The following is a 26,713-nucleotide window of genomic DNA, read 5'->3' as shown; positions in this document are numbered from 1 at the left end:
CCCATCCGAATGCTGGATGCCGATATATAGTGACTCAATGTCACAAGTTACCAAAATATGTCTGTCATCTAAATGAATCTCTTCAATTTTCAACAACAAATCTGCAGAGTCGCACAGATACGAAGGTAGACATTCCACTAATGGTTTTAAATGGTGGTCGACCCATCCGCACACCTTCTGAGTTAACCCCCCGGTACACAATATAATTGGCCTACCTGGAGGGTCCTTATGAATTTTGGGTAGTAGAAAAGGCGTCTGTATTGTTGGCTCAGTCACAATCAGTGCCTCCATTAGGGACTTGGAGAGGACTCCGGCATCCATACCATCTTGTAGAATGTGGATCATCTTTGCTCTAAAGGATAATAAAGAATTGTATGTTAACCTTCTACAACAAGTGGAGTTTTTTTTTATTTAGTTTTTTTTTTAATTAATGTATTTTTTATTTTTCCAAACATTACAAACAAGCGAACAACAATTCAACAATATTTCCCATGGCAATAGCAACTCTGAACACTTATATCATTATTTTGCATATTATATAATCTACAATTTGTATAAATTACTTCAAATGATCCTAGTTGGAGCGAGGACAGAATTAGAGATTTTAGCCCAAAGACAAATTGAAAAAGTGTCAATATTCATAGGAGATGAAACACACTAAATAAACCATAAAGAAGGGGGAAGGGAAGTATAGAGGGGGAGGGGGGAAGAGGATGGACACGTGTATTCCCATCGTTACCGCGATTCAATACAGATATTTAAGGAATCAGATCATGATTGGTGTCACACCAGACAGCTGATGCTCCAGATATCAAGTTGTGGAGCCAAAGCATGCAATCAGTTTTTGTTTTATATGAAGTGGTAAGAGAGGTATAAAGTTCTCCCACAACTTAAAAAAGGCTTCAGTTTTGTGCTCTTTTCGATGGGAGGTTTCCACCCAATCCATTCGGAAAAGAGAAGATATATTTTCTAGGGAAATACGATGTGTGGGGGGTGTATTATTTATCCAAACCTGGAGAATGGCCTTCCTAGCAGCCGCAGAGACATAGTATAACAGTTGTTTGTGATGTTTCGGGATAAAGAGCATGGAAGGTGGCAGTATCCCAAACAGACCCCACTTTTGGGTTGAGGGGCATGGTATGGACAGGGTGTTCGACACAAAATATTGTATCTTTCGCCAAAAGTCAACAATAGTTGGGTATAACCAGAGACAATGTAATTGCGGTGCTCCACACTTTAAACACGAATGGTCAGAGGAGTTACCCATGAGAAAGCCCCTATAAGGGGACACGTCAGCCCTATGGGCTATTGTAAAAGACATCTCCCAGGACATGGCTGATGGGAGGTATTTGGCAGCCATAGTTACAGACGATAGGACATCGTCATGAGTTATTTGATCTAAGTGGTCAACCCAGTAAGATACGCCTGATCTCGATTTAGTGTAGTCCAATGGCTGTCTTAAAACGTTATAATAGGTAGTGATTAGTCTTTTTCGGCATTGATGAATTGGAGTTAAGTGACAGAAGAAGTCATCCCAGTCTTGGTCTTGTAAGTGTCTAATGACCTTGTGAGCATAGCTACAGGCCTGCATGTAATAAAATGGGTGTTGGCCCAAAAAATCATATTGTATACGTAGTTCATTAAATGAGTATGGACGACGAGTGAGCATGTTAGTTATCTGATTAATACATGTCAACCCCTCCCCCCCAACCCATCCACGAAAAACCACATGGGAGTTGGCATTTTGGAAGTCAAAGTTATGGACCCAAGGAAGAAGTAGGAAAAATCTAGGGTTTAAACCTAAGTGTTGTCTGACCTTGGTCCATGTTTCCAGGAGGACATGACTAGGGGGTTAGCCCGTTCATCAGGTGATAGAGCCGAGTAGGGAGTGTGTAAGAGGCATGTTAAGGAAATGGGTTTTGAAAATTGTTGGTCCAATGTAGAATCAGAAAAGCAGGAGCTACCAGTTATCCAATCTCCAATCACTCGTAGTTGAGCTGCCATATTGTATAAGTGAATCTGTGGAAAATTAATCCCTCCATTTTCATGATGTTGCTGCAATATGTAGAGATGAGCGAACCGGGACAACCGAACCCGGTTTCGGTCCGAACTTCCGGTAAAGTTCGGTTCGCAGCGAATCCGAACTTCACCGGGTTCGGCCGAACCCGTTTTGACCGAACCCGGTCAAAAACATTATACAAATCGGCAGCCACTTATCTCTATCAATCACTGATAGAGAAAAGAGGCTGCTGATTAAAAATAAAATAAAAAGCATTTCATACGTACCCGGTCGTTGTCTTGTTGACGAGTCCCTCTTCTTCCTCCAGTCCGACCTTTTCTGACGCGGCAGCCTGTGATTGGCTGCAGAGGCCTCTGCAGCCTGTGATTGGCTGCAGAGGCCGCGGCAGCCTGTGATTGGCTGCAGCGCTCACAAGGCTGCATCGTCATCAAGGAATGTCGGGCCGGATGTCGAGAGGGACGCGTCACCAAGGCAACGGCCAGGAGACCGGACTGGAGGAAGCAGAAAGTTCTCGGTAAGTATGAACGTCTTTTTTTTTACAGGTACTGTGATCGGTAGTCACTGTCCATGGTACTGAAACAGTTACTGCCGATCAGTTAACTCTTTCAGCACCCTGAACAGTGACTATTTAGTGTATGTGCACACACACTAATTACGTCCGTAAATGACGGACGTATTTCGGCCGCAAGTACCGGACCGAACACAGTGCAGGGAGCCGGGCTCCTAGCATCATACTTATGTACGATGCTAGGAGTCCCTGCCTCTCTGCAGGACAACTGTCCCGTACTGTAATCATGTTTTCAGTACGGGACAGTAGTTCCACGGAGAGGCAGGGACTCCTAGCATCGTACATAAATATGATGCTAGGAGCCCGGCTCCCTGCAGGGTGTTCGGTCCGGTACTTGCGGCCGAAATACGTCCGTCAATTACGGACGTAATTAGTGTGTGTGCACATACCCTTACTGACGTCGCCTAGCAACGCTGCCGTAATGACGGGTGCACACATGTAGCCACCCGTCATTACGGGGCCTCATGCACACGACCATAAAAACACCCGTTATCACGGGTCGTAATTACGACCCGAAATAGCGGGCCCATAGACTTCTGTTAGCCACGGGTACCTTCCCGTTTTCTCACGGGAAGGTGCCCGTGCCGTTAAAAAGATAGAACATTTTCTATTTTTTTATTTTACGGGCCGTGCTCGTAATTACGACTCGTAAGTACGAGCACGGCCGGCCGGCCACGGGCAGCCGGCCGCTTTTGCGAACCGTGCTGTCATTATAATTATAGCAGCACGGCCCGTAAAATAGAAAAATAGAACATGTTCTATTTTTTTAACGGCACGGGCACCTTCCCGTGAGAATACGGAAAGGTACCCGTGGGTAACAGAAGTCTATGAGCCCGTTATTGCGGGTCGTAATTACGACCCGCAATAACGGGTGTTTTTACGGTCGTGTGCATGATGGGAGCACGGCTCGGAAAAACGAACGGCTGCCCGTGCTCATCTCCTGAAATAATCTGTGCTGCCTTAAACTCTGTGGACAGGTCAGGATCCTGTTTCTTTTAAATGCTGCTAGGGAACCCGCTCGATCCACTATATAAGGCTACGCTACAGTGCAGCATTTAAAAGAAACAGGATCCTGACCTGTCCACAGAGTTTAAGGCAGCACAGAGTATTTCAGGAGATGAGCGTGCAGATTCAGTGCTGTTGTGAACTCTGCTCTTACCATTACGTAGCTCTCAGTCTGTTATCTCTCCTCCACTCCTGTCCTCAAGAACACCTTCACATGATTGGCAAGTCACCACGTAATGGTAAGAGCAGAGTTCACAGCAGCACAGAGTATTTCAGGAGATGAGCGTGCGGATCTTGTGCGTGGTGGTGACTTGCCAATCATGTGAACGTGTTATAGAGGACAGGAGTGGAGGAGATGTAACAGACTGAGCTACGTAATGGTAAGAACAGAGTTCACAGCAGCACAGAGTATTTCAGGAGAGGAGCGTGCAGATTCAGTGCTGCTGTGAACTCTGCTCTTACCATTACGTAGCTCAGTCTGTTACCTCTCCTCCACTCCTGTCCTCAATAACACCTTCACGTGATTGGCAAGTCACCACCCCGCACAAGATCCGCACGCTCATCTCCTGAAATACTCTGTGCTGCTGTGAACTCTGCTCTTACCATTACGTGGTGACTTGCCAATCATGTGAAGGTGTTCTGGAGGACAGGAGTGGAGGAGAGGTAACAGACTGAGAGCTACGTAATGGTAAGAGCAGAGTTCGCAGCAGCACTGAATCTGCACGCTCATCTCCTGAAATACTCTGTGCTGCCTTAAACTCTATGGACAGGTCAGGATCCTGTTTCTTTTAAATGCTGCACTGTAGCGCAGCCGTATATAGTGGATCGAGCGGGTTCCCCAGCAGCATTTAAAAGAAACCGTGTTTGTGTATGTGTGTGTTTGTGTATATATGTGTGTTTGGGTATGTGACTTTGTCTGTTTTTGTTTTTATATGTGTGTGTGTGTATATATGGGTGTGTTTGTGTATATGTGTTTTGTGTATATGTTTGTGTATATATGGGTGTATTTGTGTATATGTTTGTGTGTAGATGTTTGTGTGTGTTTTTGTATGTGTATATGGGTGTGTGTTTGTGTGTATATATGGGTGTGTTTGTGTATATGTGTTTGTGTATATGTGTGTTTGGGTATGTGTGTTTTTGTTTGTATATGTGTTTGTGTATATGTGTTCGTGTATGTGTGTATAACTGTGTGTGTGTGTGTGTTTGGATATGTGTGTTTTTGTTTGTATATGTGTGAGTTTGTGTATATGTGCGTGTTTGTCTGTTTATGTGTGTGTGTATATCTTGTTGTGTTTGTGTATATATGTGTGTGTCTGTGTATGGTTGTTTGTTTGTGTGTGCGTGTATATATGTGTGTAGGTGAGTAGAAGTATTGGTATTGTTCACATTGATAACTGTTTTTTTATGTTGTTGCAGATTTTGATGTACCGATTGGACTACATCTACGATTCGTTGGACTACTGCGTAGATCTGCGTTTTTTCAAATTTTAATAAAATGGTTAACGAGGGTTTTGTTGGGGATTTCTTATTTCAATAAAAAAGAATTGTCTTTGTGTTTTTTTTTTCAAACTTTATTAGTGCCTAGATAATGGTAGTTGGCTGATTGACAGCGTCCATTATTAAGGCGGTACTTAGTGTTAGCCGGTGCAGAGGCTAGCACTAACCACCCATTATTACCCCGGTACCCACCACCACCAGGGGTGCCGGGAAGAGCTTGGTACGATCCAGTACCCGACCATCTGTTGTGATGGTCGGGTACTGGGGCGGCCGTAGGCTGGTATTATGAGGCTGGGAAGGGCCAAAATCAGTGGACCTTCCCACCCTTGTAATGCTAGGCTGCTGCTGCTGTGTTGTATCGGGCTGGTTATAAAAATGGGGGGGACCCCCACGTCGTTTTTTTTTTGGAATTTAACAAATTTAGCAATAGACGGGTCCCCCACATTTTTAATAACCAGCCATATACAAGGCCGCAGCAGTCTGGCATTACATGGGTGGGAAGGGCCACTGGTTTTGTCCATTCCCAGGCTAATAACACTGTGTTGTATGTGGCTGGTTATGATAAATTGGGTGGAACCCCATGTCTTTTTTTAAAAAAAAATGTAAATAAATAAATAATTTAAAAAAATGACGTGGGGTCCCCCCCACTTTTATAACCAGCCAGATACAACACAGCAGCAGCAGCCTAGCATTACAAGGGTGGGAAGGTCCACTGTTTTTGGCCCTTCCCAGCCTCATAATACCAGCCTGCGGCCGCCCCAGGGCCCGACCATCACAACAGATGGTCGGGTACTGGATCGTACCTGGCTCTTCCCGGCACCCCTGGTGGTTTTGGGTACCGGGGTAATAATGGTGGTTAGTGTTAGCCTCTGCACCGGCTAACACTAAGCCTCGCATTAGTAATGGATGTTGTCACTCAGACAGCGGCCATTACTAAAGTGGTAATAATAAAATTTGAAAAGAAAAAGACAAAGATATAGATAAAATATTTTATTGAAATAAAGCACCCCCAACACAACCCTCATTAACCATTTTATTGTAGAAAAAAAACCGTCATCGAAGTAGTCCTCGAAACCGACGTAGTCCAAACACCAAACCTGTAAAAAAATAAAATAATGAAATAAAACATGTTGTAGGCTTAGATTCAGTTTAATGTGTGATACTGACTGTTATACCATGTATAGAAGCCTGCCGCAAAGTTGACTTAGATACAGGGCGCCAGCAGACAGTATCATACATGGCCATACATACATATATACAAATATACATACATATATACAAACATACATACATATATACAAGCATGCACATATATACATGCAAATATACATACATGCAAACATACACACATATATACATGCAAACTATCATACATACATGCATACACACACACATGAAAACATACATACATACAAACAAACATGCAAAGATACATACATACATATATACAAGCATGCACAAATATACATGCAAACATAAATACATGCAAACATAATTACATACATGCACATATATATAAACATACATGCAAACATACATGCAAAAATAAAAACATGCAAACATACATACATGCACATATATACATACATACATGACAACATACATACAAACATACATGACAACATACATACATGCAAACATACATACATGCAAACATACATACACACATGCAAACATATATACATGCAAATATACATACAAACATGCACATGTATACATACATGCCAACATACATGCAAACATACATGCACATATATACATACATACATGACAACATACATACATGCAAATATACATACATACACACATGCACATATATACATACATGCCAACATACATGCACATATATACATACATGACAACATACATACATGACAACATACATACATACATACATGACAACATACATGCAAAAATACATACATGCAAACATACATACATGCAAATATATACATGCAAATATACATACAAACATGCACATATATACATACATGCCAACATACATGCAAACATACATGCACAGATATACATACATACATACATGCCAACATACATACATGCCAAAAAATAATAATAATACGTTCATACTTACTTTCCTCCTGTCCGGCCTCCAGCGATGACGTTTCATTCATGTCGCCGCTGCAGCCTGTGATTGGCTGCAGAGGCGGTCACGTGGGATGAAGCGTCATCCTGACGTGCGTGACCGCCACTACAGCCTGTGATTGGCTGCAGCGGCGAAAGGGATGAAACGTCATCGCTGGAGGCCGGACAGGAGGAAAGTAAGTACGAACGTATAATTTTTATTTTTTTATTACATTTAAATGGTATTTTCCGCGCGCCGAGCATGTACTGTGAAGGTTGCTGAAAGAGTTAGTGCAGCCCATTAACTCTATCAGCACCCTGGACAGTAGCATGCTCGGCGCACGTAAGTGACAGGTTCGGTCAGAACTAGTTCGGTCCGAACCGAACTTTTTTGTGAAATTCGGCGAACTAGCCGAACCGAACTTTTGATAAGTTCGCTCATCTCTAGCAATATGCATAGGCTCACTCTTGGTCTCTTTTGCCTAACATCAACTGGTCTCAAGTATATAGGCAAGGATTGTAGTAAGTATAACAATTTAGGGAAGACAACCATTTTTAATAGATTAGCCCTACCTAAAAATGATAGAGTAAAGTGCCTCCAAGCCATGAGTTGGGATTCCAAATATGCAAAAAAGGGATTAAGATTTCATTGATATAAATTTGATCGTTGTCTCGTGATGCGTACCCCCAAATAGGGAATGTAATCAGAGTTCCATTTAAATGCATGCTTCGAAGACCAGAGTGGCCTGGAGGGACCCTTAAGAATTAGGGCTTCTGATTTTTGTAGATTGATCTTGAAACTTGACAGGGCACCATAAATTGGGATATCCTGGAGGATTGGTTGTAAAGTAGAGGCAGGGTTAGATATGAAGAACAAAATATAATCTGCAAATGCAGATAGTTTAATTTGAGAATCTCCAATTTGTATGCCTTGAAAACATGCTAGGGACTGGAGATGACGGAGAAGTGGATCTAGGGATAAATGAAACAGTAACGGTGAGAGAGGGCATGCCTGACACGTACCCCTGAAAATTGAGATAGGAGGTGAGTTAAGCCCATTGATGGTAAGGGATGTGGTAGAGCAGGCCTGTGAGCGTGAAAGGAATGTTAGGAAGCGGTCCCCGAAGGCCCGTGTCAAGTCCCAGCAGCATGGTCACTGGGGAGGAGGGGTCTAGTGCAGACACCGTGGCTGCTACAACCTGACGGATACCTTTAGTGGAATGTCTATTCCTTAAGAAACCCAGTTGGGTTGGGGCAATGATCAGTCCAAACATGGTTTGGAGGCGGTTGGCCAAAATCTTTGTTAGGAGCTTATAGTCTTGGTTTAAAAGGGAAATCGGACGATATGAGGAAAGGAGGGTTGGATCCCTGTCAGGTTTGGGAAGCAATATGGTCCTGGACGCATGAAAGTTAGGCAGGTCAATCTCCCCACTAAATATGGCTTGTAAGGTCCTCGTCAATGTCGGTACAATATCTGGCAAAAGTTTGTAGTATTCACCCGATAGGCCGTCAGGACCCGGCGTTTTATTATTGTTTAGCTTAGAGATTGCTAAAGCAACCTCCGCCTCCGTGATATCATTATTTAAAAAGTGGAGTTTTTTCAATTGGCGATTTGCTTCATAAATATACATCTGGCGTGGCCAAAATACCACATTTCTGTCTTTATCGGCAGGTTTTACTACCACATCATGCCATGATTTAATCCTCTCCAAGCTCTCTCTCTCTCTCTCTCTCTCTCTGAACTCGACAGATTGTCATTCTTAATTTTCCTTGGAATGTTTTGCTAATCTTCAGGGACTAATTTGACAAAAAGATCTACTGCGGGGCAAATAGACAACGGGGGGATTTTGTAGATTTGGTTCTAATACAGATATGAATCTTACCTTCTGATATTCCCCCTTCTTGGTGAAAGAGTTTCTCAAATATTCGCAATGTTTCTCGTTCCTCAACTGTCACAAATAAATCGCCTTCCTCTTTAAAATACCATTTCTTAAAGATCAAAGATTGTGCAAAAAATTGCAGATCTTTTACTGCTGAGAAAAGATCAAAACAGGAGGCGGGAGAAAAGGTCAAGACTTTGTCCAACAGTGTGATGTCACCTATAGATAATTGATGCATAGAAATGTTAATTACCTTCTTGTGATGTCACCTATAGATAATTGATGCATAGAAATGTTAATGACCTTCTTGTGATGTCTTGGATTTTGTTCCAATCCCTTATTCATTTTTCTCCTACTGTTGGACGACTGATTTTAGTTCCGTTTTCTTTTGTATCTTGGTAAGTCACGTGTAGACCTCACGCTACTACATAATGTCATATCATGGTGACCGCTCTGTGATGACAAAGATCACATAGAAGAGGAAAGACTCAGTGATTCACCATTTTGTCTCAGATTCCATCAATATATTTTCTTCTGTTGAAAATCATTATTATCACATATCAATTTCTTTGTTTTTCTGCTCTCCATTTCTTTTTCCCACACGAGGCATTGTTGATCCAATTGTGTTTTAAATGTTTCTAAGTCCTCTTTGGACATCTCTGCTTTTAATTTTTGCTGGATCTTTTCCAGCTCGTTATCCCTGTTTTCTAATGAGGTGTTATTGGGTCCAATAAGAAGCTCCATCACTTTAAATGAACACGCACTGCAGTTCTCCTCCCATTTAGATGGAAAATTCACATCTTCAGTTGGAAATGATGGGAAAACTTGTATGCGTAACCCCCTCGATATAAGGTTCCGTTGGAGATAAGGCTTTTGAAGGAGTTCTGTGGCTCCCTAATATTTCTCTGACTGCCAACACCTGTGGCTGTGGAGTCATCTTTAACCAGCCATGACTGTTCTCTGGCTCTAAAATCCATAGTTGGGTTTCTGGCACTATCTGTAAAAACACAGAAAACAAACTGATAAATAATCAAAAAAGACAGCGAGGATCTGAAATCCCAAATGCAGGTGCACGGCCTTTATTACTAGTAAGGGGGGATCCTAGGGTGAAGTCCTGAGCACATCAATATATATATAAGATAGAAATTCGAGGCACTCACCGCTGTTTCTGTAACTCCCGACCATGTCATCAAGAAGTGACCAGGAAGAAGCGTGAGCACAAAAAGCTATAACTGCGTGCGCTACTGCTCATGCGCAGTCACATCGCTGTAGAAGACGGTATGTACCCGGGAACCGGCGACTGTTCCCAAGTGCTTATTCTAAACCTGTATTTCAGCGTGCGCTACTGCTCATGCGCAGTCACATGGCTGTAGAAGACTGTATGTACCCGGGAACCGGCGACTGTTCCCAAGTGCTTATTCTAAACCTGTATTTCAGCGTGCGCTACTGCTCATGCGCAGTCACATCGCTGTAGAAGACTGTATGTACCCGGGAACTGGCGACTGTTCCCAAGTGCTTATTCTAAATCTGTATTTCAGCATGTGCTACTGCTCATGCGCAGTCACATCGCTGTAGAAGACTGTTTGTACCCGGGAACCGGCGACTGTTCCCAAGTGCTTATTCTAAACCTGTATTTCAGTGTGCGCTACTGCTCATGCGCAGTCACATCGCTGTAGAAGACGGTATGTACCCGGGAACCGGCGACTGTTCCCAAGTGCTTATTCTAAACCTGTATTTCAGCGTGCGCTACTGCTCATGCGCAGTCACATCGCTGTAGAAGACTGTATGTACCCGGGAACTGGCGACTGTTCCCAAGTGCTTATTCTAAATCTGTATTTCAGCATGTGCTACTGCTCATGCGCAGTCACATCGCTGTAGAAGACTGTTTGTACCCGGGAACCGGCGACTGTTCCCAAGTGCTTATTCTAAACCTGTATTTCAGTGTGCGCTACTGCTCATGCGCAGTCACATCGCTGTAGAAGACTGTATGTACCCGGGAACTGGCGACTGTTCCCAAGTGCTTATTCTAAATCTGTATTTCAGCATGTGCTACTGCTCATGCGCATGACCTGCCTATGTAGAGTCGTGTGTTAACCTTAGACCATACTATCCCCCCACCCCCACTGAGTAAAGACACATGACACCGAGGTTGGATGTGAAATGGCCACAGCAGCCGTTTATTAATTTCACAGTTTTATAAAAACAATTTAAATCCGAAACATTCGGATAACTAGTTAGGAATCCACCAGAGAATTCCTCCTAATAATTCCCATGACCCAACATGGGTCAGAATCATAAATAACAATTAAACGTTAACATTAACCCGAGCAGAGGAAGTCCTTGAAGCCCCTTCAGATGTTCCTTTCAAGAACACACCCAATTAGCCATCTGCAAACCACCAATTACCTCCAGCCGTAAACCAGCTCGGAAGCACCGTTCACCTCTGCAGATGGCTCCAACCACTAGAAGTCCACTTCAAGGGGATAACACCCGATGAAGCCCTCAAGTGATATACCGACCACTAGAAGTCCACTTCAAAGGGATAACACCCGATGAAGCCTTCAAGTGATATACCTTCTACCAGAAGACCACTTCAAAGGGATAACACCCGATGAAGTCTTCAACCATGTACCTTTTTTGGGGGACGCATACCCCCGATGCGACCCCCCCACCATTTTGTACTGACTGGCCTCAAGGACTCCCCCCGCCAGCTGCCATGACAACAGAACCTACTCCGGAAAAAGGAAAAACAAGTTAAATAAGCACACAAAATAAATCACAACGCTCCTAAACAGACGTACATAAGACCTAAGGAGTAACAAACCAAGGGTGGGAGGGTGGGAGCTTGCTTGTGCTATGTTACTCCTCCCGCTGCTTCCGGCTCAATGCCGAGAAACAGCGGGAAGCGCAGTAACGGCCCCCCGTCCCCCTTAACTCCTCCCCGCCCATCCTTAGCTTCTTTCACCTCTCCCTCACCTCATTAACCCTTTCCCTACCAGGGCGGTCATGTCGGCTTCCCTTAAGCCTGCGGCTGCGTCCTGCCTCTTCTTGACCTGCCTATGTAGAGTCGTGTGTTAACCTTAGACCATACTATCCCCCCACCCCCACTGAGTAAAGACACATGACACCGAGGTTGGATGTGAAATGGCCACAGCAGCCGTTTATTAATTTCACAGTTTTATAAAAACAATTTAAATCCGAAACATTCGGATAACTAGTTAGGAATCCACCAGAGAATTCCTCCTAATAATTCCCATGACCCAACATGGGTCAGAATCATAAATAACAATTAAACGTTAACATTAACCCGAGCAGAGGAAGTCCTTGAAGCCCCTTCAGATGTTCCTTTCAAGAACACACCCAATTAGCCATCTGCAAACCACCAATTACCTCCAGCCGTAAACCAGCTCGGAAGCACCGTTCACCTCTGCAGATGGCTCCAACCACTAGAAGTCCACTTCAAGGGGATAACACCCGATGAAGCCCTCAAGTGATATACCGACCACTAGAAGTCCACTTCAAAGGGATAACACCCGATGAAGCCTTCAAGTGATATACCTTCTACCAGAAGACCACTTCAAAGGGATAACACCCGATGAAGTCTTCAACCATGTACCTTTTTTGGGGGACGCATACCCCCGATGCGACCCCCCCACCATTTTGTACTGACTGGCCTCAAGGACTCCCCCCGCCACCGCGAAACAGGCCTTGACCACCTTAAGCCTGTGAGTTCCTCCACACCACCACCGCCCTTTCTATGCCTTCTGCTATAGCCAAGCTCCAAAGATCAATGCCAACCTCGGTCAGATGAACCCCGTCACTTCTCCAGAAATTCCCCACTCCTGACTCCAAATCCCTATGCCTCACGCAAATGCCCCCGTTCTTTGCCACAAAACGGGACACCGCCCGGTTAACTTTTATGCGAGCCTTATTGACTCTCTCCACCGATCTAGCTAACCGCCAATGCTTCCTTGGGACTATGTCCGACCACACTACCACCAACTTGGGATAAGATACCCACAAACACAACAAATCATGTTTGATATCCCGCACCAACTCACGAAAAGGGCGGACTCCTAAGTCATTCCCACCCACGTGCAACACTAAAACCTCCGGAACCCTATCAAGCCGCACATATGTCTGGAATTCCGCCAACACCCTGTTCCACGACATACCTCTAAACCCCAGCCAATGCACAACCGCATCCTGTCGCGGAATGCGCAACTGGCGACCATCCGGGCGGACGTCCGCCCTCAAAGCCCCCCAGTGCACGTACGAATGACCCATCAACCACACCAGACAAGGAGGCGAATCTGAAACGGAAAACACAGTTAGGCACCACCATATAACATTTGCAAGCATAAACAACAAAATTACAACATATGGGGGCGGACATAGGACTTAAACCTTTTAGACTCCCAACGACCAATCCGCCTCACCCCCTCATCATCCAACCCCCAGCGCCCCGCTTCCGTTGCTGCGCCAATCCGGAAGGAATGAGATGAATATGAGCCTGCCGCAACCCCAACCGCCGTCAAACATTTTTTAAAAACAGCTCCAAACTGAAACCTGGACAGAAACGACCCGTCCACATGACGTAACAAAGGCAAATCTGGAGACCCCCTGTTTTTCGTAAAACCCCGCATGCACTCTACTGGGCACATGACCGACCCCGGGAGAGCGAACAAAACTATCAGTTTTCCCTTCCCTAATTGGTCAGTTTTTGATCTACGCAACCACACCTCCAGCCGATCTGCAAAAAGGCTCACCTCCCCAGATCTCAGCCCCCCTGCCTGTTTAGTACTTGGCGACACCAACTCACCTATTCTAAATGCTCCGAAGAACGCCAACGAAAAAGCCAACCGAAACAAATCCATTTCATCTGAAGAACGACATACCGATGCTAATGAACCGACCAACAAGCCAAGCAAAGCAAACGACACCGGCCTTCTACTATCCGCCTCCAACCTACCTCTGCGCAACCCCTTCAAAGCCTGCGATACTAGAAATTCCTTGGATACATCCCGCAAGCCCCTCAACTTAAGCCCAAACGCCACCGCGGATATGAACCGATTCACCTTCGCTACTGAAAACCCCGCCTCCCAGGCATCCCCTAACCAATACAAAAGTGCCACCAACCTGTCTCTATCCGTATTGACGTCACCCAACTCTCTTACCCACTCCTCCCACTGCCTCCAACAAGCAGCATAAGCACTCCACGTCGTGCGCGCCAAAGACCTTTGTAACAGCTGCTCTACTGGACCGATACCAGATCCCAAAGATGCTCCGGACAAGCCAAACCGAGACGTTCCGCTCCCGGGGCCAATTGCCGAAACCGGTCCCACTGCGAGCGAGAAAGAGCATCAGCAATACAATTCCGTACACCCGGGACATGCACCGCCACCACCCACGCGTTCAACGACAAACACACCAACACTAAATGTCGCAACAATTGAACTACCGGAGGAGAGGACGCCGTGATGTTATTAATGGCAAGCACCACCCCCATGTTGTCGCAGTAAAAACGGACCTTCTTATCCCTGAGCCTGTCCCCCCAAATGGTAGCCGCCACCACGATGGGAAACAGCTCGAGCAGGGCCAGATTCCGCGTCAGTCCACTGGACACCCAGCTAGCCGGCCATTGACCTGCGCACCACGGACCTCCCCCGTAAGCTCCAAAGCCACCCGCCCCAGCCGCGTCCGTGAAAATATTCAGATCACTCGTATCCTGCGCTGGGGCCATCCATAGCGAGCGACCATTGTACTGGCCCAAGAAGTCATCCCAAACCTGAAGATCAGCTCGGTGCTCCTCCTTGAGCCGCACAAAATGATGCGGCGCCCGCACTCCCGCCATTGCCGCCGCCAACCTTCTACCAAACACCCTCCCCATCGGCATAATCCGGCAGGCGAAATTCAACTTCCCCAGCAGCGACTGAAGCTCCCTCAGCGACATTTTATTCCTTCTACAAGCCCGTCGCACCTCCAGCCTCAAAGCACCCAACTTATCCGCCGGGAGCCGACACTCCATTGCCACCGAGTCAATTTCGATTCCCAAGAAACAAATCGTCGCTACCGGGCCCTCCGTTTTTTCCGGCGCCAAAGGGATCCCAAAATCCCTCGCCACCTTCTGCAGGGCATGAAGCAAGTTACCGCAAACCGGCGAACCCCCCGGGCCAACGCACAAAAAATCATCTAAGTAATGGATCAACGAATCGACCCCGGATACTCCCCTCGTTACCCACTCCACGAAGCTACTAAACGCCTCGAAGTATGCACAAGAAAGAGAACACCCCATCGGAAGGCACCGATCCACGTAAAAGGCCCCATTCCAAAAACAACCCAACAGCCGTTGGCTTTCTGGATGGACCGGCAACAACCTGAACGCCGCCTCGATGTCGGTTTTTTGCTAGCAGCGCCCCCGGACCCGCAGCCCGCACTAACCCCACCGCCTTATCGAATGAGGTATAAACTACGGAACACAACTCGTGATCAATCCCGTCATTTACCGACGAACCTTTGGGATACGATAAATGTTGAATCAAACGAAACTTTCCGGGCTCGCGTTTAGGGACAATACCCAAAGGGGACACAACTAAATCTTTCACCGGCGACTCCCCAAATGGCCCCGACATGCGCCCCAACGAAACTTCTTTTAACAACTTTTCCGACACGACTTCCGCATGCAAGTAAGCCGATTTTAAATTTCTCCGCGTAACCGGTACCTCATAAGGAGGCGGAGGAATAACAAAACCAACACTAAACCCTTCATAAAGCAACTTAGCTGCCGCCCTATCCGGATATTCACTTAGATAAGGGGCCATCCTTTCCACCCTCACCGGCGACACCCCCTTGACCAACCCCGTGCTGGTTCCCTGACCTCTTTTTCCGCAGACATTTTGCCGCCCCGTGTGATGCACCATTACACTCGGAGCACACGTGCTTGAACTTGCACGTGGCCCCGAACTTGCACTGGCCTTCATTGAATTGCCAGCAAAACCCCGCCTTTCCCCCGCCGCTTTGTCCACTCTGACTAGACTGGCCTCCCTGGCCACCGCTCCCGGGAAAGGGCTGCCTAACCGGAGCCGTAACTCGTAACCAGAGAGCAATATCCTTCTGGTCCCACCGAATCGCCGGCCGAACCGCCTTCCGCTGACGGAATTGCTCATCATATCGCAGCCACGCCTGACCCCCATACGCCCTATGAGCCTCCCCAATAGCATCAAAATAACAAAACAACGCCGAACAATTTTCCGGCGCCTTTTCCCCTATCACACTAGCCAATATGGCGAACGCCTGCGACCAATTAACGAACGTCTGCGGGATAAGCCTATACCGCCGCCGTTCCTCCTCGTCCTTTTTACTCTCATCCCGCTTGCTTTTATCCAAATTAAATTTAGCCAGCGGCAAGAGAGAAAAAATTTCAACATATTCGTCTTTCCAGATCCGCTCACGCACCTCCTGCTTTAAATGCGCCCCCAACGGACCCTCAAAACAAACATACACCTCACCCCGAGCACGATCGTCTATACGCACTCGATCGCCGTCCTTCTGTGCCTCAGTCTGTACCGACACCGCGACCGCCTCTCTAACTGCCACCACAGGACGCGCCTGCAACGATCCCACGTCCCTGGGGCCTTCCCAAACTACCGCAGGAGACGCTTCCGTTACTACCGGCGCCGCGGCCCTATCCAGGCGCCCCACCAGCTCCCGTAAGCAACCCACTAAATCTGCCAAACCCGCTCCGTCGCGTCCGCCCGCGCCACTACCGGCCCCCGATGCAATGCTAGCAGCCCCCCCGCCGACACCCGACATAAAAATCGCTGGATAAGACAATGATGGAGTTATACACTCACCGGGCTGCACAGGCGCTGTGTTCCCGTCAGCCGGACCATCCTGACCGCGACGATACACGTCCAGTTCACCTTCCTCCAATTCTTCTCTCGCCGACGACTGTCCCTCCCAACGACATCTTCGGAAAGGGGATGAGGACGCGCTGACCGATGGGCCGGCAACCTGCCGCCCGACCGCCGGGACCCAGACTTCCGACCGGACCTGTTGCCTCGACGTCGCTGCAGATCTAGTCGTCCGTCTAGACGATCCTGACGAAGCCTGCCCCCTGGCCGGAACATCACCATGCGGGGCGGCCGTACCTTGTTCTCCACATCTTCCATCTGATGGGGGAGGGGTGACAGGGAGCCCAGCCTGCGACTCCCTGCTTACCGCCGGACCCCGTCGCGGCCTGGGATTCCTGCCAGGACGCAGGGCCTGGGAAGGGGCGGTCCTCCCAGCTGCCTGGCCTGCAGCGTCCGGGATCGGGCTCCCTCTGCGACGCCGTGTCCGCGGGACTACCTCCGGACTAAGGCGCTCTGGAGGTCGGGACCGCCGAGAGGGACGGGTCGACCCAGCCTGCATCGCCGTCACCCCTGGCACCGCTCTCTGCCTGCCGAGCGCAGGAGCGGTTGTTGCCGACTCCCCCCCCGCCGCCATAGCCATGCTCGTAAGGGGGCCGGGGGAGGGGAGCCTGTCCCTTTCAACAGACCCCGAACGCCGTGCCCGACGTGGCGAAACGGCGTCCGGGATCCTCGTTAATGCAGCCACGGTCTCCTCCAGCCATCCGGGACCGTGGTGCAAAGCAGCGGCACGCAGCCGCTCTAAAATCAGGGCCTCTGCCATTTCTAAAAGCCGGGCAACGGGGAGCTTGCTTGTGCTATGTTACTCCTCCCGCTGCTTCCGGCTCAATGCCGAGAAACAGCGGGAAGCGCAGTAACGGCCCCCCGTCCCCCTTAACTCCTCCCCGCCCCTCCTTAGCTTCTTTCACCTCTCCCTCACCTCATTAACCCTTTCCCTACCAGGGCGGTCATGTCGGCTTCCCTTAAGCCTGCGGCTGCGTCCTGCCTCTTCTGTCACATCGCTGTAGAAGACTGTTTGTACCCGGGAACCGGCGACTGTTCCCAAGTGCTTATTCTAAACCTGTATTTCAGTGTGCGCTACTGCTCATGCGCAGTCACATCGCTGTAGAAGACGGTATGTACCCGGGAACCGGCGACTGTTCCCAAGTGCTTATTCTAAACCTGTATTTCAGCGTGCGCTACTGCTCATGCGCAGTCACATCGCTGTAGAAGACTGTATGTACCCGGGAACTGGCGACTGTTCCCAAGTGCTTATTCTAAATCTGTATTTCAGCATGTGCTACTGCTCATGCGCAGTCACATCGCTGTAGAAGACTGTTTGTACCCGGGAACCGGCGACTGTTCCCAAGTGCTTATTCTAAACCTGTATTTCAGTGTGCGCTACTGCTCATGCGCAGTCACATCGCTGTAGAAGACGGTTTGTACCCGGGAACCGGCGACTGTTCCCAAGTGCTTATTCTAAACCTGTATTTCAGCGTGCGCTACTGCTCATGCGCAGTCACATCGCTGTAGAGGACTGTATGTACCCGGGAACCGGCGACTGTTCCCAAGTGCTTATTCTAAACCTGTATTTCAGCGTGCGCTACTGCTCATGCGCAGTCACATCGCTGTAGAGGACTGTATGTACCCGGGAACCGGCGACTCTTCCCAAGTGCTTATTCTAAACCTGTATTTCAGCGTGCGCTACTGCTCATGCGCATTCACATCGCTGTAGAGGACCGTATGTACCCGGGAACCGGCGACTCTTCCAAAGTGCTTATTCTAAACCTGTATTTCAGCGTGCGCTACTGCTCATGCGCAGTCACATCGCTGTAGAAGACGGTATGTACCCGGGAACCGGCGACTGTTCCCAAGTGCTTATTCTAAACCTGTATTTCAGCGTGCGCTACTGCTCATGCGCAGTCACATCGCTGTAGAAGACGGTATGTACCCGGGAACCGGCGACTGTTCCTAAGTGCTTATTATAAACCTGTATTTCAGCGTGCGCTACTGCACATGTGCAGTCACATGGCTGTATAGAGGACGGTATGTACCCGGGAACCGGCGACTGTTTCCAAGTGCTTATTCTAAACCTGTATTTCAGCGTGCGCTACTGCACATGCGCAGTCACATCGCTGTAGAGGACGGTATGTACCCGGGAACCGGCGACTGTTCCCAATTGCTTATTCTAAACCTGTATTTCAGCGTGCGCTACTGCTCATGCGCAGTCACATGGCTGTAGAGGACGGTATGTACCCGGGAACCGGCGACTGTTCCCAAGTGCTTCTTCTAAACCTGTATTTCAGCGTGCGCTACTGCTCATGTGCAGTCACATCGCTGTAGAAGACGGTATCCACCCGGGAACCGGCGACTGTTCCCAAGTGCTTATTCTAAACCTGTATTTCAGCGTGCGCTACTGCTCATGCGCAGTCACATCGCTGTAGAAGACGGTATCCACCCGGGAACCGGCGACTGTTCCCAAGTGCTTCTTCTAAACCTGTATTTCAGCGTGCGCTACTGCTCATGTGCAGTCACATCGCTGTAGAAGACGGTATCCACCCGGGAACCGGCGACTGTTCCCAAGTGCTTATTCTAAACCTGTATTTCAGCGTGCACTACTGCTCATGCGCAGTCACATCGCTGTAGAGGACGGTATGTACCCGGGAATCGGCGGTTGTTTCCGAGTGATTCTAATTTACTATTTCAGCGTCTGCTACAAGTACTAGGACTGCAGTAGCTTCGCTGTTCAAATCTTAGCCGTCACTTGGGAATTACACCTCTGAGTAATCCAGAGCTAGAAACCAGCCTGATAATTATCAGTAATTAATAATAATATTAATTACCAGTCCTCTGATTCCTCCATTGCCGCTGACTGGAGGATTCTATATTTTGCTTCTCTTCACTTATAGACATCTAGAAAAGAAAGAGGTGCTATAATACGTTCCTGGTATATGCTATAGATGTACTGGATCAGTAAAGAGATGTTAGTGTGCCTGGTTTCTCATAAAGCTCAAATCATTTTTAAGGGGCAATTAAATCCGTTCTGGGGTACATTCTGTGGAGCCAAACAAGAGATCCCACCTCAAGTCTTCCTATCCAAGAGGTCGCACCGACCACCCCACCCTGACTAGAAGCCACAAGTATCATAGAATTGTCTCTGACCACAGCCCCTAAATTATTCACCAATCACATGAAAGATCAGATGTCTAGAAGAAATAGCGCTCTCCTTCACATCTGTATAACAGAAAACCATTCTACAATCTATTCAGTGGACCATTTACATGTCATTTATAACATGGGCCTAAGTGTGGCCTAGAGAGGACACCAAATATCTAATATCATCATCAGGAAAAATATTACACATTCAATAGAGACCTCACATGCGCCAAGTTATGACACAAAGTGATATCACTAGTAGAGAAAATAGCCGGACACTGACTTGTGACTTCTGGCCAAATCACTAGAGAGGAAAAGAAAAGGAGACGCGTCAACTAAACTGCGCCATTCACAGGAAAAATATTAAAACCCTGCCCACACAAACCCTACAAAAATGAGCCTTATTTCAGGGGAGACTTTCATGGACACTGCTGATAACCAGAAAGATTGTGTAACATACTGACAAACAAAATATACTGGGCTCGATAACGTCATTGTCATTACACATAGGGATTTCTACATCAGGAACACCTCAAATAATGATGATATCTTGTTACTAGCCGGGATGTAAGGGGCGTCTGGCTGCAACATTTATCACCCCATTCATCGCTACCTTTAATTTGGTGGATCTGACGGCAAGTAGAGTGTCCTTCCTTACCCTGCCACAAATGGAGCATTTTATAGGAGTTCTTCCCATCTTAGACATTTATGGCATACATCAGAGCTGGACCCGCATCCTGTGGACATGCCATAAATGTCTAAGATGGAAAAACCCCTATAAGCTGCACACTCGTCTGTAAGAGATGAAACACTACTCTATGGCCAGAGGTAGACAACTGACTATTAGAACGTCCAAACGTCCTCAAGAATATCCTCCAAGAACAAGAACTCCAGATGAAAACTCTTCTGCAAACAGCAACCAAACCGCATCTGACCGGGGAAATCCAACTCAAAATCACTTTATTACCAGAACTGTATGAATTATTTCTATCACAGCTACTTTACTTAGTCATAATACTTTCTATAGGAATTTTATCAACATTTCGGCCCCATTCACACGGCTGTGCCCATAATCACGGCCTGTGATTGTGGGCACGGCCAGCTGCCGATGGCCGCGGGCCGCAGTTTCGGGCCGTGCTCTCATACAAAGTATGGGAGCACGGCCCATAAAAAAACGAAAAGTAGGACATGCTCCATAATTCACGGCACGGTTCTACGGCACAGACCGCTATCCGTAGCGATACGGAAAGGTTTCTGCGGCCAATAGAACCAGGCGGTTCTGTTTTTTTACAGTCATGTGCATGGGGCCTTAAATTGTTACTAAACATAGTGACATGTCAGAAGTTTTGATCGGTGGGAGTCCTAGCACTGAGACCCCCACTTATTGCTAAAATGAAGCAGCAGAAGCGGCAGGGTGAGCGATGTACTGCTTTGTTTCTGATTGTCTTCCCTCGGAAAGTTGAGCAAACGGTGTACAGACTGAGAGTTTACATTTAGTCCGTACAACGCTCACTCAGTTTTCCGTGGAAAGCCAATCAGAAACCATGCGGCACAGCACTCACCCAAGCGCTTCTGCCGCTTCGCTGTAGCAGTCGGGGGGGGGGGTCTCAGTGCTGAGACCCCCACTGATCAAAACTTCTGCTATGTCACTTTGATATGTTAAAAGTTTAGTTACACTTTATCAGCCTCACACAAGACTAAAAACATACCTTTACCCAACTGCCCCATGACAATCACAATACCTAAACGGCTCCAACGCCAGCCACAAAGTCCTATAAATTAATCAAATTAATCAGTTCCGCGTTTTTTTCTGCCACCCATTGATTTCAATGAGGGGTCAGAGGCGGAAACCGCTCCAGGAAAGTGATTTGGGGCATTTTTTTGGCGCTGATTCCGTTGCGGTTTCCGTGTGAACCGACCTGTGGAGCATTCACCATCTTGATTCTCTGAACTTGGAAATAGACACCTGAAAAAGAAGGAGGTGTGAGAATACATTCCTGGTAAATGCGATCGATTTCTATATAACGTCGATGTCTGTAAGAAATCCATGAAATAAGATGTTACTGCAGCGTGTGATCCTACAACTACAATCTATCCGGATACTTACCAGTCGCTGACACTAATCATAAAGGGGGCAATTTATTAACACTGCTGTTTTATACACCAGTCTTAATAGAAAAAAAATTGAACGTAAAGTGCGACACATTTATTAAGAGGCAAAAGCATTTTAATAAATGTGTTGCATTTTTCTGCTGGGCCGTGCGGTAAAATTGTGCAGCAATGACCACACCATGCACCATAGCATCCCTCCCACGTCACCCATAACATAAAAAACCACATACTCACCTCACCGCTCTTCTTCTCCCCTCCATCGTCATCATCATTTCAGCGCCGCTCATACATAGTGGATGCCGAGAAGTGTCAGAGCCATATATGCAGGAGCGGATTACAATGAGGGCAATGTGGGCACTTGCCCAGGTCCCGAGGCTGAAGGGAGACCAGTTTGCCCCGGTTTTCCCGAACTGGTTGTTAAAATTACAGCTGGTTCAGAGAACCGGGGTGAAACAGGACTTTTTACCCAATTGTATCCGTGTCCTTAGGATGCAGATACAACTCATTACTATTGCACTGGCTTTTTTTTCTGTGGGCAGCATTGGGGCAATATCTACAGGGCACTCTATTTACACTGGGCAATATCTACAGGGGGCATTGTTAGTGTGTGTGGTGCTTCAATGAACGCTGTGTATAGGAATAGAGACAGCAGCAGCGGCGCTGTCTCTATTCCTCCCGGTGATCATGTGACTGGTCACATGATCGCCGGGTGCCGTTAGTGACAGACTGCTGCTGGGTCTTACTAGACCCAGCACAGCCCAGTTAGTGACAATCGTCATTATGAGAGGGCTGATTTCCCCTGTAACTGGGGCTGCTGTGCAACTCCAGTTACAGTGGAAAAGATGGTGTAAAAGAAAGAAAAAAAATATATAAAGTTCCCCATAGGTCTTTTTTGACCTTTGAGGGACAGACCATAATAATAAAAAAATAGTAAAGTACAAAAAAAATTAAATAATAAATACACATAAAATACCCACCCCAAAAAAATACCGTTCCCCCCCGCCAATCATTGTTGTAACGCTAGCGCTGACCCAATTACCCTAATAAAGACATATAATATATTAAAATTTACGGTAGACAATGACGATCACAAAAAAAAGGTCTATTTTAGGGTAAAACGATGTTATTACCAAAAAAAAAATATAAAGTACAGTGAAGTTTACCGCTCAGACGGCACTGGTAACAGTCCAATATCATTCAGTATAGACACTCTCTCCCAGAAAAATGCAGTGGACAGTCCGCAATCCAATGAGGGTGTGGATGGTAATTCTTATCCTTGTAGTTCCACCAAGCTCCTTATCGTCTCCCTCCACATTCAAAGAACTCCTGGTAGGAAAAGGATCTTATGTCTCTAATAGATGGAAAAAGGAAGACACATAGTGCAACACCCTCTGAAAAAGATTGCTCCACGCCAAGTTTAATCCATACTCACTCTCCTGAAAACAGCCCCTTAATTTCGGCCGTTACGGACGCTGCCGTGTGAACATACCCTAAGATTAGTGTTTTGGGGCCCTGTATCTAAGCCTAACATGTGGTATTCTTAGATACATGGCCCATGTGTGACACTGTCTGCTTGGGTAATGTTACTAAGGCTACCTTGTGGTAGGCTTAGATACATGGTCTAACAGTATCACACATGAGCAGTGTATCTAAGCATCCCTCTACAGGTTGGGTCCTTGGTACTACATCAAGTTCAAGGACTACTTCAATGACACCTTTTTTATTTTTAATAAAATCGTTAACCAGTGTTGTGTGTGTTATTTTATTACAATATTTTTTCTATGTCCTTCTCATTTATTTAAAAATGTATTACTAGTGCATTATTAATGGCCACTGTCTAACAGCGTCCATTAGTAAGGCTTCATGCACACTAGCGTGTGTATTTTCCGCGCGTGAAAAACTTGCGTCAATCCCATCCGTGTGTTTGCGTTAGGGCGGATTAACACGAACGTGCTATACGTCCGTGCAACCCGCGTGCTTTTCACGCTTGTGGCACGGACCTATGCAAGTCTATGGGGCAGTGCAGACAGTCCGTGAATTTTACGCAGCGTGAGTCCGCTGCGTAAAACTCGCGACATGTTCTATATTTCTGCGTTTTTCGAGCATCACGCACCCATTGAAGTCAATAGGTGCGTGAAAATCAGGCGCACCCCATGGAAGCACTTCCGTGTGACGCGCGTAATTCGCGCAACAGCAGTAAAATAATGAATGTAAACAGAAAAGCACCACGTGCTACAAACATACAAACAGAGTGTCATAATGATGACGGCTGCGCGAAAACCGAAGCCGCGCATCCGTATGAACATGACACGGAGCGGTCAAGTGCATTTTGCGCACGCAAAACGCCACCGTATTTGTGTGCGCAAAACGCACGCGCTCGTGTAAATCCGCCCTTATGCATCAGTGTGCTTTTCCATTGTCATGTGTTATTCACGCACTCACAAAGCCAGCCCATTTTTTTCTTCTTTTTTACAACAAATTGCTGTGTAAATCACGCACCAAACACGTGTGCGGTGCGTGGTTTTCACGCATGCATTGACTTCAATGTGAGTGTAGGTGCATGATAACGCACCAATAGAGGACATGCAGTATGTTTCACGCAGCGGACTCTCGCTGCGTGAAAAGTCACGCATGTGTCAACGGCCCCATTGAAATAAATGGGTCGCGTGTGTTGTGCGTTTTTTCAAAGCACAGCACACGGACGTGATTCACACTTGTGTAAATCGTGCCTAAGGCCCCATTCACACCAGGGTGAATCTCGTCTGTGTGCTGATCGTCGAAACCACGCATAGCACACGCGACCCATTTATTTCAATGGGGCCGTTTTCACGCAGCGAGAGTCCGCTGCGTGAAACATACTGCATGTCCTCTATTGGCGCGTTATCATGCACCTACACTCACATTAAAGTAGACGCATGCGTGAAAACCACGCACCAAACAAGCGTGTTTGCTGCGTGATTTATGCTGCAATTTGTTGTAACAAAAAAATGTCCTTTCTGAGTGCGTGAATAACGCACGCCACTTGCTAAGCACACGGATGCAGAACGCACACAAACTGACCCCATAGGCATAAGACGGGGCTGGACGAACACTAACCATCACTATGACCCTGTTACCCTCCGCCACCAGGGGCACCGGGAATAGCATACCTGGGTAACATCCAGTAGCGGACCATCGCTAATACTGTGGTGGCCACAGCGCTGGCTCTTATTATTAGGGCACGTTCAGACGTGGCAGAGTTTTTATGCTTCAAATGTTGTTGCAGATTTAGGGGAAAGTACGCAACGAATCTGCACCAATATTTGCAGTTTTGACAGGTAATTCAGACGTTGCAGAAAACACAGCGGACCTGCCACTGATTTCGGTTTTTGCATTGCAAAGGCTGAAATACTTTGTGCCATTCCACTTCTCCGCAACAGACAGTGCGTGCTGCGGCCTGAAATTTCTGCACCGCTGCCTATCGTCCGCAGCGAAGTTCCCATCAATGTCTGAACTAACTTGCCTAAAAATGTGTAGAAGGCCTGATTCAGACGAACGTGGCGTTTTTGCGCAGGCAAAACACGTGGCATTTTGCCTGCGCAAAAGCCACTTACCTGCTCCGTGAGGCAGCGTCATATGCGTGGTTTTTGCGCAGCCGCCATCATTATGACACGCCATTTGGATGTTTGTAAACAGAAAAGCACGTGGTGCTTTTCTGTTTACATTCATCCTTTTGACAGATGTTGTGCAAAACAGCCAGTTCGCACGGAGGTGCTTCCGTGCGGCAATGCGTGGTTTTCACGCGCCCATTGACTTCAATGGGTGCGTGATTCGCGCAAAACGCCGGAATATAGAACATGTCGTGAGTTATACGCAGCGGAATCACGCTGCGCAAATATCAATGACAGTCTGCACTGCTCCATAGACTTGCATAGGTCCGTGCCACACGTGTGAAAAACACGCGGGTTGCACGCACGTATATGGCGTTCGTGTAAATCCGCCCTTAGGTAGACAGCGCCACTATGATTCCGGTCCACAACGGATTGCTTCATGTCTCTGCCTAGGTCTATGTCCAAGCAAAGCGTGCAGGAGCGGAATCCCCGACCATAGTGGGATTCCACTACTCCGATAATTACAATAGCGCTAGGTACAGGTGGGGGAGGGGTAGTGTGTCATCTATGTAATAAAATGACTCCTCCTCACAACACAAAGTGCAGGAGGAGGAATGGTACATGAAGTACAATAACGGAGGCAGCATTAGGCTAAGTTCACACAGAGTATTTTGACGAGGTTTTTTTAAGTGGAAACAGCGTTGCAAAACTCGTCAAAAACGGCCCGAAAATGCGTACCATTGATTTCAATGGGAGGCGTCGGCGTCTTTTTCCCGCGAGCAGTAAAACTGCCTTGCGGGAAAAAGAAGCGACATGCTCTATCTTCGGGCGTCTACGCCTCTGACCTCCCATTGACTTCAATGGGAGGCAGAGAAAGCGTATTTCGCGTTGTTTTATAAAAAACGCCACAAAAA

At 47.1% G+C, this 26,713-nt stretch overlaps 1 long non-coding RNA gene across 1 annotated transcript; it reads right to left on the bottom strand.

Annotated features, from left to right (window-relative positions):
• Nucleotides 1-220: 220 nt before the first annotated feature.
• Nucleotides 221-9,874, bottom strand: LOC142699103 (uncharacterized). Its single transcript, XR_012865992.1, has 3 exons — nt 9,322-9,874; nt 9,056-9,271; nt 221-352 (listed from the first exon to the last, which is right to left on the bottom strand). It is a non-coding gene; the product is annotated as an uncharacterized LOC142699103 (long non-coding RNA).
• Nucleotides 9,875-26,713: the final 16,839 nt, after the last annotated feature.

The sequence above is a fragment of the Rhinoderma darwinii genome, unplaced genomic scaffold (genome assembly GCF_050947455.1).
Source record: "Rhinoderma darwinii isolate aRhiDar2 unplaced genomic scaffold, aRhiDar2.hap1 Scaffold_129, whole genome shotgun sequence".
Taxonomy (NCBI): Eukaryota; Metazoa; Chordata; class Amphibia; order Anura; family Rhinodermatidae; genus Rhinoderma; species Rhinoderma darwinii.
This window is presented reverse-complemented; position numbering and strand designations above follow the sequence as displayed.